Below are 19,340 nucleotides of genomic sequence, written 5' to 3' on the forward strand. Positions count from 1 at the left end.
CAGGAAGACTTTTCTGAAATAAAACAAAATCTTTAATCTATAAACATATTGAAAAAGGCCAAGCACATACCTAGAAAAGTTTAACCGAAAGAGACCACATATTATTTTAGTAAAACTAACTTTAAAAAAAGCCCTTTGGGCTTCCCTGGTGGCGCAGTGGTTGAGAGTCCTCCTGCTGATGCAGGGGACACGGGTTCGTGCCCCGGTCCGGGAAGATCCCACATGCCGCGGAGCAGCTGGGCCCGTGAGCCATGGCTGCTGAGCCTGCGCGTCCGGAGCCTGTGCTCCGCAATGGGAGAGGCCACAACAGTGAGAGGCCCTCGTACCGCAAAAAAAAAGTCCTTTGCCTTAAAAGACAAAGTCACTTATAAGGAAAAGAAAACCTGATTGTTGTCATGCTTTTTCACAGGAACACTTTATGACAGAAGACAATGAAATATCTTAACATATTTGAGATACTCAAGGAAAGAATGTGAGTTAAGTCTTTTATATGCAAAGTGACCTTCAAATAAAAATGCTGAACTTTCTATGAACATACAGGAATTTAGGAAATACTGCCGCATGGAGCCCTTCCTGAGTAATCTACTGGAGAACAAACTTCAGACAACTAAAATGACTAGAGAGTCCATGGCATAAGGACTGGTTGGTGAGAATTCAATACATATTTACCTGTAAAACTGAAATTAAATGATGGATACAAGGAAATCATTGTAGTACATAATGGCTATACGTTCTCATGATGTACACACAGCACAATTATTAAATGCAGGGAGAAGGAAGAAAGAATATTGAAAATAAAATAAACTTGCTAATTACCTTAATAAATGAAGGTATCACAGAGTTAGAATATCATTAAACCTTCATGAAATAATGCATGTAGACAGTAAATCTTAATGGCAGTTAAAACCATAAAGAGAAGAACAGCCAGACAACATGCGCCTCCTGATAAAAGTACACATGACAATCAATGACATATTTTTGTTATCCAAAAACAAAAAGAAAAAATCAAACCTGAATTTGAAAGTCTTAAATCCCATTAGTTGATAGAAAATAAAGAAGAAGAAGAAAAAAAAACATGTTAAATAACCCCACAAGGGTACATTGAGAAAAATCCAGACTGTGGAAAATTCTCCAAGACAAATTAAAGTGGGTTTATAGATCAAAAGGGACTTAAGATACATGTCAAACAATTGCTATGTAGAAACTCTGTTGAATCCTGATTTGAACAATCTTAAAGAAAAATTACAAAGCAACTGAGGAAATATGAACACTCTTTGGATACATAATGATATTTAAAAATTAATGGGGAATTTTAAATATGTTGCAGTTCTGTTTCTTAGAAAATAATAAACAACTGACTATAAAAATTTCTTCCTTATCTATCACATAGTCATATTATTTAACCTACCAACATGCTAACATAAAATTACAGTACAGCGCCATGGAGTCATTAACATATTACACTTATCAAATAGAAACTTAGAGGTCCTGTGGTTAAAATAAAAAACTGAAATGTAAAGTTTGTCAGATGAGATCTGATCTAATAAATGATTGCCTAGCCCCAAACATGTCACTTTAAGGATGTTCAATGATGAAGCTTTTAACTTCACTAATTAATCTATTCCATAGAAATAATTAGTCTTCTATTAAACTATTTGTTGTGTGTGTCTAAAATGAGCCCTCTTTGGCTTACATTTGAATCCATTTCCTTTATTTGGCTTTCTTAAAAATGGTCATATCAAGACAGACCTGGAATTGACTACCTTTTTGTCAGTGACCACTAGCTGGATTTGAGAAAGGGCTTCAAGGAGTAGATGTATAGTTTAAATCAGATAGTATTTAAAATGCTGGCATGTGGGGAATTCCCTGGCGGTCCAGTGGTTAGGACTTGGCTCTTTCACTGCTAGGGCTGGATTCAATCCCTGGTCTGGGAACTAAGATCCCGCAAGCTGTGCAGCACGGCCAAGAAAAAACAAACAAACAAACAAACAAAAAACCCATAAAAATTGTATTAATAGCTGTATCCTGCAGGATCCTAACTCACAGAAAAAGTAATTCACTATACTAGTTTTAGAAGAAGGGGGTTAAGTTAGGCAGTTCACAGAATCTCTGGGAGAATCAAAAACTGAGTTTCAATACTGCAGAGCCAGGAACAGAGAGCATCAAAGAAAAAGGTCCAAACCTCCATAAGCTATTCTAGTGTACCCATGACAGCTAGCCAGATATCACCTTGTTGCTTAACACCTAAGACACCATGGACCTGTTGCAAGAAACTCCAGAAACTTAGACTTCAGTGTGTCTTAAGAGCCAAATGCCTCCATTATCAGGATTGGCAACTGATCTGATCTCTTCAACAAAAGCATTACTGCTCACTTCTGTCTCAGTTGAGTGTATCTACCTAGGTCACAAGTAGAACACTTGCTGCAAAAGCTTTTGAGAAATACAGCTTTAGCCTTCTAGATTCTGCTGTACAAAAGTTATGCTAAAAGGGAGTCAAAAGCTTACTAGGTGAACTAGGGCTTCCCTGGTGGCGCAGTGGTTGAGAGTCCGCCTGCCGATACAAGGGACACAGGTTCGTGCCCCGGTCCACATGCCGCGGAGCAGCTGGGCCCGTGAGCCATGGCTACTGAGCCTGCACGTCTGGAGTCTGTGCTACGCAACGGGAGAGGCCACAACAGTGAGAGGCCCGTGTACCGCAAAAAAAAAAAAAAAAAAGCTTAGTAGGTGAACTAAAATAAGTGTCTTCCATTGTTTTCTAAAATACTTAAATTCAGTCTATGTGTTGCTTCTTTAATTCAAGCTCTGCTGCACTCCTCTAAACTTCCTTAAAGGGACCATTCTTTCTGAATATCTGTATCTTTACTAGGCTTCTTCAGTCTTTCTAAATCCTCTCTTTAAATGTTATTAAGCTTGTCCCTATATTCTAATGTGTCTAACTAATGCCAAATAGAGAAGAGGGATGACTTTTTAAGAAGGCTTACGTCTGCTAAAATATCCCACTGTATTCTGACAATTCTGAAAATAAATTGACTTTGCAAACACATGTTTGACTTGTTTGGTATTTTTCTTATGTAGCCATCTATAACACAGTGCATATATAGTAGCATATATTTCTTTAACTAGATATATAGTTTGGTTTTAGATTATTTTTAAGGTCATTAAGATAGATAATTATCTTTTTTAAAGTATTTAGGGTATGTTAAATGCTACTTTTAAAAAGTATAAAACAGCATAGGTATCACCAAATTACTTTTTCAAAAATAACAACCCCCAAATGACAATTTTGCTATAAAACAGGATCAAGTTCCAAAATTCATATTCTTTAAAATGAAAGGTCTGGGACTTCCCTGGTGGCACAGTGGTTAAGAATCTGCCTGCCAATGCAGGGGACACAGGTTCGAGCCCTGGTCCGGGAAGGTCCCACATGCCACGGAGCAGCTAAGCCCGTGTGCCACAACTACTGAGTCTGCGCTCTAGAGCCCGTGAGCCACAACTACTGAAGCCCATGCACCTGGAGCTCTTGCTCCACAACAAGAGAAGCCACCGCAATGAGAAGCCCACTCATCACAACCAAGAGTAGCCCCCACTCGCCGCAACTAGAGAAGGCCCGCACACAGTAGCGAAGACCCAACGCAGCCAAAAATTAATTAATTAATTAAATGAAAGGTCCACTGTCCCTTCTCTTCTCAGCCCAGTGTTCATTGTTTATGGCTACTTTTGGAGCTTAAGAAATTATACAAAACATACTTATTCATGTTCTCACCCGTGGACAGAAGAATCCCTTTATTGAAGGCCTCCTTCCTTTTTTACAACAGCCTTATATACAAATAAAATCATTTAAATATGTCATCTCAATGAAGAGTGAAGAACTTTTGTCTTCTAGGAAAAGTGAGTTAATAAATGCATCAACTCATCTAAGTTTGCCTACCAGATGTGACCTGACTTGGACATTTCATATTTCTGTTTGCAATCAAAACGGAAAAGGAAACAAATAGATAAATAAAATCTATTGAGGACCATGAATTAATTGAAGGATAGAAAAATGTGGAAAGAGATGATGGTAGAAGTGAAGGAACTGCTTGAAGGCAAGGATGAATGGTTTGAATAGGATACAGAAGATAATCAAGAGCAAATGGTTTGATGATGCCAGGAGAACAACATGATCTTGGTTATAAAATTCTGAAGTGTCCTGGAGTATAAGAAGTGGTTAGAAAATATTTGGCTCCATTGCCCTAAAACAGGTATGTTTCAAAGTTTTCCAGTTTTGATAACTATAGGCTATTTTTAAGTGGCCAAATAACCAATTTTGTACAAATATTCATGTACAAATGTTAGTAGACAGTTGTTCAGAATAGTGGCAATTAGTTGATGGACTGAAACTGACCAACATAATAAAGAAAGAAACATTAAAATCAAGTGAGGGAAGAAAACTGCAGAATTATAAAGTGTAGTCTTTGCCCCTAAGAACTCCCAGAGCCACCCTCATAGAAGGTAACCATGTTCAATAGGCCAGAAAAAGATTGGCAGTTTTCAGGCTTCCTTCATTCTCTAAGATTATTGGGCCAATGTCAGAGACAATGACCAATCTCTTTCAAATTGTCCCAGAGGGGTCTGGAAAGCAAAGTTCAAATCTTTGGAGAATATTTCCATCCTTATGATGAACTACAGGTTCTGTTTGTGTTTACCATATGGGTTTAGTCTTCAGTTAATGAAAAGATAAGCAGCCTCAGAAAACATATGGTACATATTCCACAATAATTTAGAGAAATTATGCAATACATCTTCCATAGAATCTACAATTTAACAGAGAATAAAAATCTAAGGTATAGTTGCACAAAACCTGCCAGCATCAGATTGTTCTTAGGCACAAGTAATATATTTATTTTGCCATTCTTAACAGGAGAAAAACTGTAGACCATCCAGTATAGTTGGATACTGCATTTTTTTCCTCCTTTGAAGACTAGAGAAATATATTCTTTTGCTAGCCATAATATAATACACAATGTACACCCTTTTGTACCTATGTAAGCCACCTTCTTCATAGCATGAAATACAGTTTAAACAGTTTTTGTCTATTTTGCTCTGAAGAAACCTATGAGATAGTGATTCTATCAACAAATGTTGAAATATTCTGCTTATTTAAAAGCCTATCAGTATGCAAATGCCTTTAATAATATTTTCAATTATTCTTTAAGTCCTAAATCACAAGCATGGTTTTAAATCATAATATTTTCCTCTAAATATAAAAAAAATGACAGTTTACAAGGTATGCCTATGTAGTATACTGAAGAAAGTATATTTGGGCACCCAAAGAGGGTGAGAAGATCCCTTTAATTTACAATGTAGAGCAACCATGGTATTTTACAGCAGGCATTCTTTTTTACTTTTCTCCTTGTCTTTATTTTTAGTCCCTATGATGTTTTGTTCCCAGATGTAGGAATGTAGCTGAACAAGGGCTGCTGCTAATTACTGAGGAAATATCCACATGAAGTCCAGATGTTAATGTGTGATCATTTTTTCTATCAGCAAATAGATTTCTTTCTGTGTCATGTTGAGATCAGATAAGACTGTTCCTATACTTTACCTTGGTCATTTGGAGCCCTTACTTTATTTAGTTTTCTATCAGTCACTTATCATTCACCTACACTCTATATAAATCTTATGTCCAAATGAAATAACTTCATTTATATTTCTTATTTTGTTCAGAACAATCTAATCTAGGTTTCCATAGGAAAAGAACCTTTTAAGAAAGATATTTTATTTGCAATTTATAAAATAAAATGTTGAAACTAAGCACAATGTGAATGTCTGGAGAGAAAAAAAATAAAGACTATGTTTTGCTAGATGTTAATATCACGTTTTCTTCCACAGTGGTTATTAATAATAGAAGAGCAAAACAAACCCTAAATTAATTATAGAGATTTTTTAAGTCTCTCTGCTGGAAGAAAAAAACAAAACAAAACAAAAAAATAGTCAATCTCACAAGGCTTGCCAATGGATCAATACATGATCACTTTATAAAAATGTTTTTATAGTTTAACTCAAAATTTATTTATTGAGTCTATACTTCAGAGCAATATAGCTGTTTAAATAAAGGCAGTAACCACAATGTTTTCTAAGGCTAACCTCCTATTGTAAACTGACAATTGTAAAAAGTCAATGAGCTTAAAATTGTTATGATAACTGCTACAATTTTTTTTGATTCTTGGAAACATTGAAAAATACTTTATTAAAGTATGTCTCAGCTACTCAGTAGATACATAAATTTCTTTCCATTTGTAGACAAAACTGGGTGAAGAAATCCAGGAGACACCATAATTTCACACTGTATTTCTGCTCAAACTGAAGTTATAACATTGCAAATCTTCCCACCAACCAAGGAGCCAAAAAAGCTGTTCATTGTCTGATTTGGCTCAAGTAATGGGAGCCATTGTGTTGGCCTTCAGCAGAGCTGGTGGGAAACCAATTTCAACTAGGTCAGACTCAAAATTTGAGCATAATACTGATACTTCTGATTGTTTTATGTAAGAATTTATGGCATGGAAAGATTTTATTTTGAGAGATATTTAAAGGTAAACTGGATTCACATTATTTTTGAATTTTCTAACAAATTTAACTTGATTTTGCCATGCTAGGCAATTTTCAACATATTTGTTCATGAAACTTTGCTTAAAGGAAATGAGCCATTCAGTCACTCAGGGAAAACTTTTGGCATTAAAATCAAGTCATTATCTGCAGACTTACTCATATACAGGTTAACTGCATGTGTTTTACTAATTAACGAGCCAAACACTATGAACGAAAAAGGTTTAACATCCATTCTAGACTTTTGCATCAGGTTAACATTAGAACACTAAATTTCCAACTGTAAACTACCGCTTCTTATATCTTAACAAATAACAATCATGTGAATTAATCCATTGATCTGGGACTAGAGAGACAGCAGGCCATGTGCCTAAAAGAAATGAGATGGTATATCTAAAAGTTCTATTTTCCTATTAGTAAACTGATATATTTAACAGGAATAAAAAATTAGTGGGAATATCTAAGTTGTTTTTTTGGGTTTTTTTTTTTCATGTAGCCTAATGGCATATGGTGAAAAAAAGGGGGGGAGTTATGATTAGATACTACAAAATATAAGCAGGGTTTTAAATATTTTAAAGTAAAGTAAAATCTTTATGAGGTTACAGATCTTTTAGAATATTTCCAAAAATGGCCATCCTTGGCATTATGCTTCACATTTCAGGAGCTTGAAGCTCAACCTGCATCCCAAGAATATGGAAGTATTTGCAGTATTAGATTTCCTTACGATGCCAATTCTATGTCTAAAGTTTAGGAAGAAATAGCATATCTGGTGGAGGCTAGTAAGGAAAGCTTGGGTTCACAGTCCTCCCTGATGATGGAGCCCCTAAAAGACACTAATTATTAATATAGACGTCATAGAAATTATGCTTCAACTCACAGGATCACGATTGTTCACTATCTTTATGGAGCACTAACAATCTAAAAATAAATAATAATTTTGGCGGATTGAAAGCATCGTATTAAAAATTACTATTTCCTTGATTGCTCAGTTTTATAGAACCATAGAGCAAAAAAAAAAGTCTTTCTAAGGTGATTAGTATGCCTACCTGATTCCAGGCAGGATTACACGTAGATTATCTATTGAATGTAGTTTGTGGGAAAAAAAAATAGAGAAAATACATCGAATAAGTTATGATCATTTCTAGCCCCCAAAATTTCATTGTTAGGAAATACTTTGCATGCATCATTATGAGCCTTCTTATCCACACTAACTCCAGAACACTAAACTCTGCACAATAGGGTTTGTCCTAGGATGAATCGTTTCAATTGATTGTACTGAGTCATTTATAGGCCAAGTTTTTAATGCTAACACAAAAGCATTGAAACATTATTTTTATGTCAGGAAAAAAAAGTATTATTTATTTCCCCAAAATTTCCACTGAATTTGTTAGTATATTTTTTTAAGAACAGAAAAATGAAACAGTTAGAGTATAGAGATTAATCTACATAAATAAAGTGAAATAATTAGCAACGTGGCCTTGTGGGAAGAGCAGTGATCCAAAGATTTCCAGATGACTCTGACTAATAAGTCATAACACTTTAGGCAAGTGACTTGGCCTCTCACTTACTATTTTTAAACAGTGAAAACGGAATAATAACGGTTATCTGAGAAAATTAATTACATAAGTAATACAAACTACAGAATTCATAAAGATGTTAAATCCACCTTTTTACTCAATAGCAGGATATAGTCTTAAATTAACTGCCTAATTTCCACAATAGATATGGTATTCTGAGAAGTCACAGAATTTTACCAAAGCATCTAGAATTTCTCCCTCCAAATAAACAGATGTAAGATAAATGGAGTCTAACAGAACATCAGAGAGTCAGAAAAACAAAAGATATTGTAATCATAATGGCTGAGAGGTTAAACACTCTATTGGTATAAAAAGCAAGCTTAATATGAAAATAACTATATAGACTTTCATAAAGATAAGAAAGATAGTGTACTTGTCATTTTTTTTACACTTTCATTTAAAAAGCTTTATCAAATTTTAGGTTTCCCCCTTCTGAAAGAGGTATTGAAAACAAAATTTCCAAAGGCCAAGAGAAAACTATTGAAGAGACAGAAAGCAATCCTTATTACACATAGTTAAAGGTGGGATGGTTTAAGATGAAGAAGAGTATGCGTTAACCTACTCTCTTAATGTAAAAGGTCATTCTGAAGAGCATATAACTGATCTGTCTACACTGTAAGATAAAAGTATTTTAAAACATTGGCAGAAATACTTGTAAAATTTAGCACAATAGGCCACAATTGGGATAATAGTATAAAGTTTCATTACATGGATAAGCATTGAAACAGACTAAGACAAGGCATGTAACCAGGATCTTTAAGAAAACAAAAGGTAACAATTCATCTTGAATGGTTTGGCCTTACCTTTGTTAAAACTTGGGTACTTGGCCACTGACATTTGAAATCATCACTTCCGGTACTTGCAATTTATAGCTTATTCTTAGGAAAAGAAATGGACATTCTTAGATTGACTGTGATTTACAATTTCTTATTTTATTACACTTATTGTACTTCTAACACACCATTTTCTGCCAAGTTAATAGCAATATTTTAGAGGAAGATGAGAAGCTCTGTACTCAATAATGAGCTTAATGCCAACTAGTCACTTTAAGCAGGGCAGTTTTGACACAGATTAGGTATAAAATGATTGAATTTCTAACTTAGTTTAATACACACAATAAATACTAGTGGGTTTTCATTTCTAAAGGTAAGCATAACTGCACATGTCTGGCCAGATATAATGAAGTTTGAAAAGCTGAAACATTTTAGCCAGTATTCAGAGAAAGAAGTATAATAGTACGTGTCCATTATTAAATGCTACATACTCTACAAAATGCCACAAAAGAGACATTTCATTTTTAAAATATTATTGGTTATGTTCAAAATGGCCTTCTAGACCATTAGGTAAAATTTGTTTCCTTGGAGAGCTGAAGTGATACAGCCCTCATCATCTAACTGCTGATCTCTTGGTTCCCACAGATTCCAGAACTAGAATTTGGCCTGCTGAGTTTTGGCAAGCCTTATGTTGGTATCAAGCAAACTCTCTTCCAAAAAAGTGTTGGATAGCACTACCATAACTCTGAGTTGTACTGAAATCCAAATGTGAATTTCCTGGAACACATATGGGAACATGTAGTCAACAGATTTCTGAAACTGCATACCAGCACTTTGCTTTGCCTCTACAAGTGCTTGCCTATCTTGGAAGAAAATCTATTAAAATCTTTTCCAATGGATTCAGAGAGAAAATACTGCAACTAAAATGGCCACTTCGCTAGCTAGTCAGCTTCAGAGTTTTATATCCTGACTCTCATATAAAGCTAGATGAATATAAAATGTTTATTACGTATATACGAAGGCATACTTCTGATATAGCAAAAGAGTAGAGTGACATTAATCATAATCATCACATCACAATCACCTCTATGCAAATTTCCTTAAACTCAGCCAAAGAGAAAGTATTTAAGACTCAAATTTGCTATTTTCTCCTTTTGTCCAATTAGAGGTTTTTGCTAAAGGCTGTTTTACGTTGCATTTTCTTAAACTACCTGACTAAAACATTGGTGTCCAAACATTTAAAAAACTTTTTACTTATTCATTTCCCACCACCTGCCACCTCTTATTTCTAAAGAAATTCTCTTGTTTCTTACCTGAACATGTTCTCTACTCTTTAGATTTCAAGCACCACAAAGTCAAGGGGACAACCCAGGAACTTTTTAATGTGTCAAACCAATAGTCTGAGAAAGTCAAGTTAACTTGAGAAATGCTTAATCTGCTTTCCACAGGTAACAATGAGTCTCTGATAGATGCTGAGTATTTTACACTCGGAGCCTCTCAGGTAATCCTTGGCTTCTTTAATTAAGACAAATCCTGGTACAGCACCTAATACATAGTAAAAACAGGGAAGGACAGAGGGAGTTAAATATGGAAATAACTTTTCTAGAATCTGAGGAACTGCTAAATATAGTAGAAATGATACCTCTCCTCAGAATAAAAATTATTTAAAAATAGAAGCGTATATTTTCCTAAATGAAATTTGTCATGCATAATCTAAAAAACATAAGTGAATTTTTGAAGATAACAGACCAGTACATAGAATTGACATTGATAGAGATGAGCCTCAAAGGACAGAATCAGGACTGACAGGCCTCTGATGAGCAAGCTAGGCAAATTTACATGAATCCAGTAGAGTTGGTACAAAGTCACTGTTTTCTCTTACCACTTCTACCCCCAAAGTTTTGTGGTTTTTTTTTTTAATGTGTTTTACTCACAAAATGACCACCTGTAAAAATGCCCCATGATCTGAAGTAATAGAGCAAACTGTTATTTTAGATCGATTTGAACCACGTTTATGGCAATGGCTAGGTAATGGATGGAGAGAGAGACTGTCAACATGCAAAAGGTCCCAGGTAGAGCCTAGGAAGTGTGCACAGCTCAGATTCAGATAGATGTGTCCAAGTCTGGCAGACTTTGGGTAAGCCAGAAAAATGTTTATTTGAGTGAGAGGCAAAGGACCTCCTTGGACAGAGTCCATTTTAATGGATGAGAGAACCAAGTTCATAGACTTGGACAATAAAAACAACTGAGTTGGTCAATGAAGCTGATACTAAGTGTGATAGTGAGTACAATAAAGAGTCCACTACTAATCAGATTTGCCTTCTGACTCATCGTGATATATGAGTTTTAGGGAGATAGAGACTACAAATGGGAAAAAATGAGCTGTTAAAAAAAGAAAAACAACTTTGTAAGATGTTGACATTCAAGCCAATCCTTGAGTATATACCCATTGTGAAAAAAATAGTACTAAGACACAGAAAGATATACTCCTCAATGGCCTTGCAGCATTGTGAGGTACAGGATATCAGCTATACCCTAGCTCTGTGGGGAACAGGATGCAGCACACAGCTAACATGCCTGCAGTGGCAGTTCCCAAAAGCAATGATATTGGGGATGGAGAGTGTAGACCATGATTACCTGCGTAGGCTGAGACCTTGTTAGAGAGCATATGTATGTTAGCCAGCATAATTCTCAGCAAGAAAAACTTTGAATACAGTCAAGTCTCAAAACAGCAGATGAAAATGAGAGCCAAGGAAATACTGTTCATTTCTAATAATCCATCTCCATACACCTCCTCCAGGTTGCTCTGGCCTGGAACAACATGGGCTGTATATTTATCATACATATGAGCTAGGGCTTAAAAGTAGTTTAGGTTACAAGAACTCAGGAAAAATCTGATTCTTTGCCATTTCCAACTAGAGCAAGGAGTTTGTTAGAAGCTCATAAAAATTTTTTTTTTTTTTTTTTTTTTTTTTTTTTGCGGTATGCGGGCCTCTCACTGTTGTGGCCTCTCTCGCTGCAGAGCAGAGGCTCCGGACGCGCAGGCTCAGCGGCCATGGCCCACGGGCCCAGCCGCTCCTCGGCATGCGGGATCCCCCCTGACCGGGGCGCGAACCCGTGCCTGAACCCGTGCCTCCTGCATCAGTAGGCGAACTCTCAACCACTGCGCCACCAGGGAAGCCCACTCATAAAAATTTATTACTTGATAAACTCACTAGCTTCATTTTGAAACAGGGGGTTAAATCAGAAAATTGACTAAAATATCAAATGTTCTTAGCATTAACCACTACTTCCTTATTAAAATTCTTTCCTTGGTTTCTATAAACCTGATTTTTATCTTAACTTTCTGGCCCTTCCATCTTGGACTTCTCAATCTCTCCTTCTTCAGCCTTAAGTGACCATATACTCCAAAGTTCCATCTTTTGTCCTCAGATCTTTCTCTGTACATTTTCCCTGAGAGAGTAAAGTTTAACTTAACAATGTATGTGCTGACAATTTTCTTACATAGTTAACATAGTTAAGAAACAATCATTAAACAAGTTTTCAAATAGCAGGGGAAAAGTGAGGATTGGGAAACTGGTGAGTAGAAGTAGGAGAAAGTTCAGGTAGGTTAAAAAAAAAAGAAAAGAAAAAGTGTGCTTATACCATGGTGTCTACAATACCTTTCAGATAACTGGGCTGTTCAAAAGACAATTTACGTGAAAGCGTTAACATTCTTAACCAAGGAGAGGCATTTGTATTCTTTTCACCAGTATAATCAGGCCCAGTGTGTGTTTGGAGAAACAATCCCCAAATCTCATACATTTTGTTTAGCCAGGAAAAATCCTTGAAGGACGAGGGAATCTCAGCCATTGTTCTGTTTTATTTCACTGGCTCAACTGCACATTTTTTAAAAATATGATCCAACATTAGCAGATTCAGAAAAAAACACTGGGGTCAGAACACTTGGGAGGTAAAAGAGAAAGTCAGTGTTTAATATGCCAAACTCAGGCCCCAGAGGAAGGTCCTCCTTCTAATCATCCAATGGGTTAGAAGATTATGTATTTTAAATCAACAGGTGTTTATCTCATAAAATCCAAATATTATACTTTTAACAACCTCCTCGGCTGCCCTTAAGATACTTAGGATAAAATAGGAGGAAAAACTCTCTTTTCCCAGAGGCAATGATTTCAGCTGGTTGACCAGGTCTGTGTGCATGTGTGTAGAATAGTGGAGAGGAAGATAAAGTGAAAATGTGGTCTTATTTTGCAAAACATTCACTAGAACTGAAGACATCAACTATACAGATGTCAACATTTGGCCTCTTCCAGCACCCATTGCTCTGAAGAGAGTTCAAATCTTTTCCAAATCAGTGGGAAGATTTGGTCCTCACCAAGACCCACAGTAAGGAAATCTTAGTCAGTGCAAGTCATGTGTTCAATGCCTAGCAAAGATACCGGAAATGAATAGTGTAAATATGTAAATTACATTGACATGTCTTTTACGTTTTATTTGAATATATATGTATATATATATATATATTCATATATAAGCAATCTTATAATACTGAATTAAAGTTTAAATATATTCTAGGAAAATAATTTTTTTCTATATTGAGCACTGGCTCATCTGACTTAAGAGAGTTATAAAATGCCAAATTGAGTTTTACTTATATTTCCCTTAATGACTTATTTGTAAGTTAAAATTTAATATTTACTGCACATCTGATATGTTCAAGACACTGTGCTAATAAATCAAGGGTGGGAGGGAGCAGGAGAGAAATAAGATGTGGTCCCTGCATGAAACAGCTCACAATCTATTCCAGATACAGACACAGGCCACTAACATTAAAGCCAGCATTCCATGATAAGTGAGATAACAGGGGCCACAGAATACTGCAGGAGAACAGATACATGAGCTGTTCTTGGAATTTGAGTACAAGTCTTCCCTAAGTGAGGAAGGATATTGCAGGCAGAACAAGCATGGTCAAAGGTATGGAGGCATGAAGAAAATGTACCAAAATTTAAATACTTCTTTTTCTCTTTGGCAAGAGAGGAAACAAATTTGGGGGATGAGTAGAGGGGCATTTTCAGGATTGTTTGTTCTCTGTTTACTCTGGGGAATGCTTAGATCTCTGTAGGAATTGTCTGACACATATTTAACCTGCAAAGGAAGAAATACAAATCACTAATAAATATATTTTAAAAATTCAACCTAACTGGATAGCAAAGAAACACAAATTAAAATATTTATTTTTCACTTACTGAATTAGAAAATAAAAGATAATAATACTCTGATTTGGCAAGAGTGGGTAGAAAATGGACATTTTTGTATATTTCTTTGGCTATGTCCTAAGGAAATAATCAATAACCTTCAAGAAGATATAATAACAAAGAGAATCATGGGGACATTATATAGTTAAAAAAAAAAAACTTGGAAAAAAACTAAATGTCCAACAATAAGAAACAGGTTAAAAAATTAGTGTACAAACCTATAATAAAATATTGTGCGGTCATTAAACATACTAGAGAATAGTTAATGAGATGGATTTATGTTTACCCTTTATGTTAACTGAATAAAATCATGTCTATGTGCATATAGAGACAGAGAGCTGAGAATACACACAAAAATAGTGGCATAAATTATATCAGTGGTAGATATAACGATAGTTTTGGTTTTCTTTTTCTGCTCATCCATATTTTCTAAAATTTATAAAATGAGTATACAGTGATTTTATATCAAGAAATATTATGTATCCAACTTTACAAAAAACAGAGGCACAGTTATTGATTCTTATATTAGGACAAGAGCAGGGTACTTAATTGTCGTGAGCACAGTCTTCCTTCTACCAGTGAAAGGAAACATTTGGAAGAGGAAACATTTGGAAGAGGCCTTTAGACTCTCCGCATGAGTAAAACTCACTTATTATAGTGTGAAGTTATTGACCTCTCTCATTTTCCTAGTCACTCCGTGTAGCAAGGCTGAGTGCTCCCATGTGATTGTGTGGCCACCCCCAGAATCTGCCCCACCCCCAGAAATGAATAGACAACTTCCGGGGAGTTCTATTTTCTCCAAAATTGCCCTCCAGTTGATCATTTTGTTAAGGACCTAAGGAAACACATTAATTCTTTGAAGTTGCTCGTCTATACCATGGCATAAAACAGATGTTCAACCAAGTAGGGGGAAATGTTCAATTCTATGACATTATTCTTTTAATGTACTTTTAAATATAGTCAAACTCTCTGCATTTTTCCTCAACATTTAACAAGCCCTGTAGTTTATTGATTACAGAGGAAGTATGATCTCTTGCAGTGGGTTTAGCACGTGACTAAGAAATAAAGGTCAGGACTTCCCTGGTGGCACAGTGGTTAAGAATCCACCTGCCAATGCAGGGAACACGTGTTCATGTCCCAGTCCGGGAAGATCCCACATGCCTCAGAGCAACTAAGCCCATGTGTCACAACTACTGAGCCTGCGCTCTAGGGCCTATGAGCCACAACTACTGATGCCTGTGTGCCTAGAGCCCATGCTCCGCAACAAGAGAAGCCACTGCAGTGAGAAGCTCACACACCACATGAAGAGTAGCCCCACTCTCGCCGCAACTAGAGAAAGCCCACTTGCAGCAACAAAGACCCAACGCAGCCAAAAATAAATAAATAAAATAAATAAATTTATTAAAAATAAAGAAATAAAGGTCAAAACAACATATGTGTCATTATGCAGGTATGTGGGAAAGTGAGTGTAACCCTGATAATCAGGGCATTGTGGCAAATAACATAGAAATAATGTCAAGTTTTATAGCTTAGGAAAAATATGATTTTCCTAAAGAATCTTAATGTTGCCAAAAAGTAAGTTTTTCTCTTGGGGTGAGACACTTATTTTGCTAGTTCAGAGCATTTGGTAACTTTGATAGGACAAAGGTAAGATAATACCAGTATGGTTTGGTTTTAAAAGATCTATGCTCTTCCTCCCCTTAAAATCATAGGAGAATATAAATTAAAAAGCACAGTTTTATTTTTGACACTCAATAGTGAAAAAGTAAAGATAGTTTCATAAAAACAATCTTGTAGATTTCAACAAACTCCATCCATTAGTGTACAGTGAGTTCTGCTACAACATACATATGTATTCCTAAAAATCTTCATTAGGCAAAATTGTTCAACAAAAACACAGGACTTATGAGGAAAATGGGGTGAGTGGCACATTACTCAAAAAACTTTGTTAGCATAGAAGACAAACTTATGGTTACCAAAGGGGAAAGGAGGGGAGGGGTAAATTAGGAGTTTGGGATTAGCAGATACAAACTACTATATATAAAATAGATAAACAACAAGGTCCTACTGTATAGCACAGGGAATTATATTCAATATCTTGTAGTAACCTATAATGAAAAAGAATATATATATGTATAACTGAATCACTTTGCTGTACATCAGAATCTAACACAATGTGAATCAATTATACTTCATAAAAAAATAAAGTTGGACTGAAAAGGCAAAAACAAAAAACAAAAAAAAACTTTCCTAGTTACACATTTTAAAGAGATAGAAACCATTCATATGGATTTTATGCAATCCCAGTCAAAATCCCAGTAAACTTTTTGTGGGAAAAAAGTCGAAAACCTGATTCTCAAATTTATATGTAGAGGCATAAGAGCCAACACAACAGTGAAGAAGAACAAAGTTAAAGGGCTGATGCTACCCAGCTTCAAAACTTACTATAAAGCTACAGTAATCAAGATAGTGTGGTATTGGTGAAAGAATATACAAATAGATCAATGGGACAGAATAGAGAGCCCAGAAATAGACCCCCATAAATATGGTCAACTGATTTTTGACAAAGAAGCAAAGGCAATGCAGTGGAGCCAAGACCTTAACAAACGGTGTGAGAACAACTGGACATCCACAAGCAAAAAAATGAATCTAGACAGAACTTCAAACCCTTCACAAAACTAAATCAAATGAATCATAGATTTAAATGTAAAATGCAAAACTATAAAATTCCTAGAAGATACTATAGGAGAAAACCTAGATGGCCTTGGATATAGTGATGCCTTTTTAGATACAAAATCGAAGACAATCCATGGAAGAACTAATTGATAAGCTGTACTTCCTAACAATTAAAAACTTCTATTATGTGAAAGACAATAACAAGAGAATGAAAAGACAAGCCACACATTGGGGGAACATATTGACAAAAGACATGTCTAACAAAGGGCCGTTATCCAAAATACTCAAAGAACTCTTAAAACTCAACAATAAGAAAATAAACAACCCAATTAAAAAATGGGCCAAAGACTTTAACAGACACTTCACCAAGGAAGATATATATAAATGACAAATAAATATATGAAAAGATGTTCCACATCGTATGTCATTAGGGAAATTCAAATTAAAAAAATAAAAACTTATTAGCATAACCAAAATCCAGAATACTAACACCACCAAATGTTGTTGAGGATATGAAGCAAATGGAACTCTCATTCATTGCTAGTGGGAATGCAAAATGATACAGCCACGTTGGAAGACAGTTTGGTGGTTTTTGCAAAATTAAACATACTTGTCATACAATCCAGTAATTGCACTTCTTGATATTTACACAAAATTTTGAAAAATTATGTCCACACAAAAACCTGAACATGGATGTTTAGAGCAGCTTTATTCATAATTGCCAAAACTTGGAAGCAACCAAAAATGCCCTTCAGGAGATGAGAGAATAAATAAACTGTGGTACATCAGACAATAAAATATTACTCAGCACTAAAAAGATAAGAGCTATCTAGCCATGAAAAGACATGGAGGAAACTTAAATGCATGTTACTAAGTGAAAGAAGCCAATCTGAGAAGGCTATATCTTGTATGATTCCACCTATATGACATTCTGGAAAAGGCAAAACTATGGATACAATAAAAAGATCAGTGTTTGTAAGGGCAGGGCAAGACAGGAGGGAGAGATGAACAGGCAGAACATAGAGGGTTTTTAGGACATTGAAAATAGTACTGTATTATAATAAAAGATATACATCATTATACATTTGTCCAAACTCACTGAATGTACAACACCAAGAGTGAACCCTTAGGTAAATGATGGACTTTGGGTGATGATGATGCGTCAATGTAGGTTCATCCTTGGAAAAAAATGTCCTATTCTGGTGAGTGATGTCGATAATGCAGGAGGTTCTTCATGTGTGGGAACAGGGGGTATATGGGAAATCTCTGGACCATCCTCTCAGTTTTATTCTACATAAAATTGCTCTAAAAAATAAGGTCTTTAAGAATAATATAGAAACCTAATTTTTAAATGGTAGCATTTGTTAAATGGCTAAAAAGTATATAGTATTACAATAAATACAGTATTTTACTTTGAAAAAAGACAAAGTTTTCTTGTGCAAGTGGATATCTGAAAGGCTAAACGTTGTGAGTTATTATGAGCTACTGGAATAAAGTTTATCTGGAATTGGACTGTGAGTTTTAATGTAGGTTTAGATGGATGTGGCTCATAATACACAGAGTAAACTGAGTTAGTTGTTAGATGTCTGAAGTGTCCACATGTGTGCATTTTGTGTATCCTTATGAGGCTTTGTTCAGATTTCCCAGAGAATGCATAGCTCAGCTGACACCTTGATTTTGGCTCAGTGAAATCCATATAAGACTGTGACCTCCATAACTACAAGACAATAAATTTGGGTTGTTTTAAGTCACTAGGTTTGCGATAAGTTGTTATAGTGGCAATAGAAAACTAATACTCTATCGGACATTTTTCTTATTTTATTCATTTATATGTCATGTGTCTCCCCTTACTAGAATGTAAACTCTATAAGGGCAAGAGCCTTGTTTTTTATACTCATTCCTGTTCTTACAGCTGTGCCTATAACACAGTAAGCACTCAATAAAATTGAATTGAGTGAATAACACAAAATTGCATTTTGTCTGCCAAAGAATTTTATTCTTTCCGTAGACTTCAAAACTTTATGCTTTCTAACTGGAAAAGGAAAAGGAAATGTTTGGCAGAGATAAAAGTGCATTGGCCATTTTAATCTCAGTATCAGAGGATTGTCATGCTCAGCGTTTGCTATACTAACAATATGTTCCTTCTCATTCTGATTCAGCTCCCTTATAAAAAGGACATATCTTGGGCTTCCCTGGTGGTGCAGTGGTTGAGAGTCCGCCTGCCGATGCAGGGGACACGGGTTCGTGCCCCGGTCCGGGAAGATCCCACGTGCCGCGGAGCGGCTGGGCCCGTGAGCCATGGCCGCTGAGCCTGCGCGTCCGGAGCCTGTGCTCCGCAACGGGAGAGGCCACAGCAGTGAGAGGCCCGCGTACCGCAAAAAAAAAAAAAAAAGGACATATCTGCCTTTATATTTACAATCCTTTTCCAAGGCACATGCTGTTAGGTTTTAATTTGAGTCTTTAGATCTCCGGGTAGT

This window comes from Phocoena sinus, chromosome 12 (assembly GCF_008692025.1).
Source record: "Phocoena sinus isolate mPhoSin1 chromosome 12, mPhoSin1.pri, whole genome shotgun sequence".
In the NCBI taxonomy this organism is placed as follows: Eukaryota; Metazoa; Chordata; class Mammalia; order Artiodactyla; family Phocoenidae; genus Phocoena; species Phocoena sinus.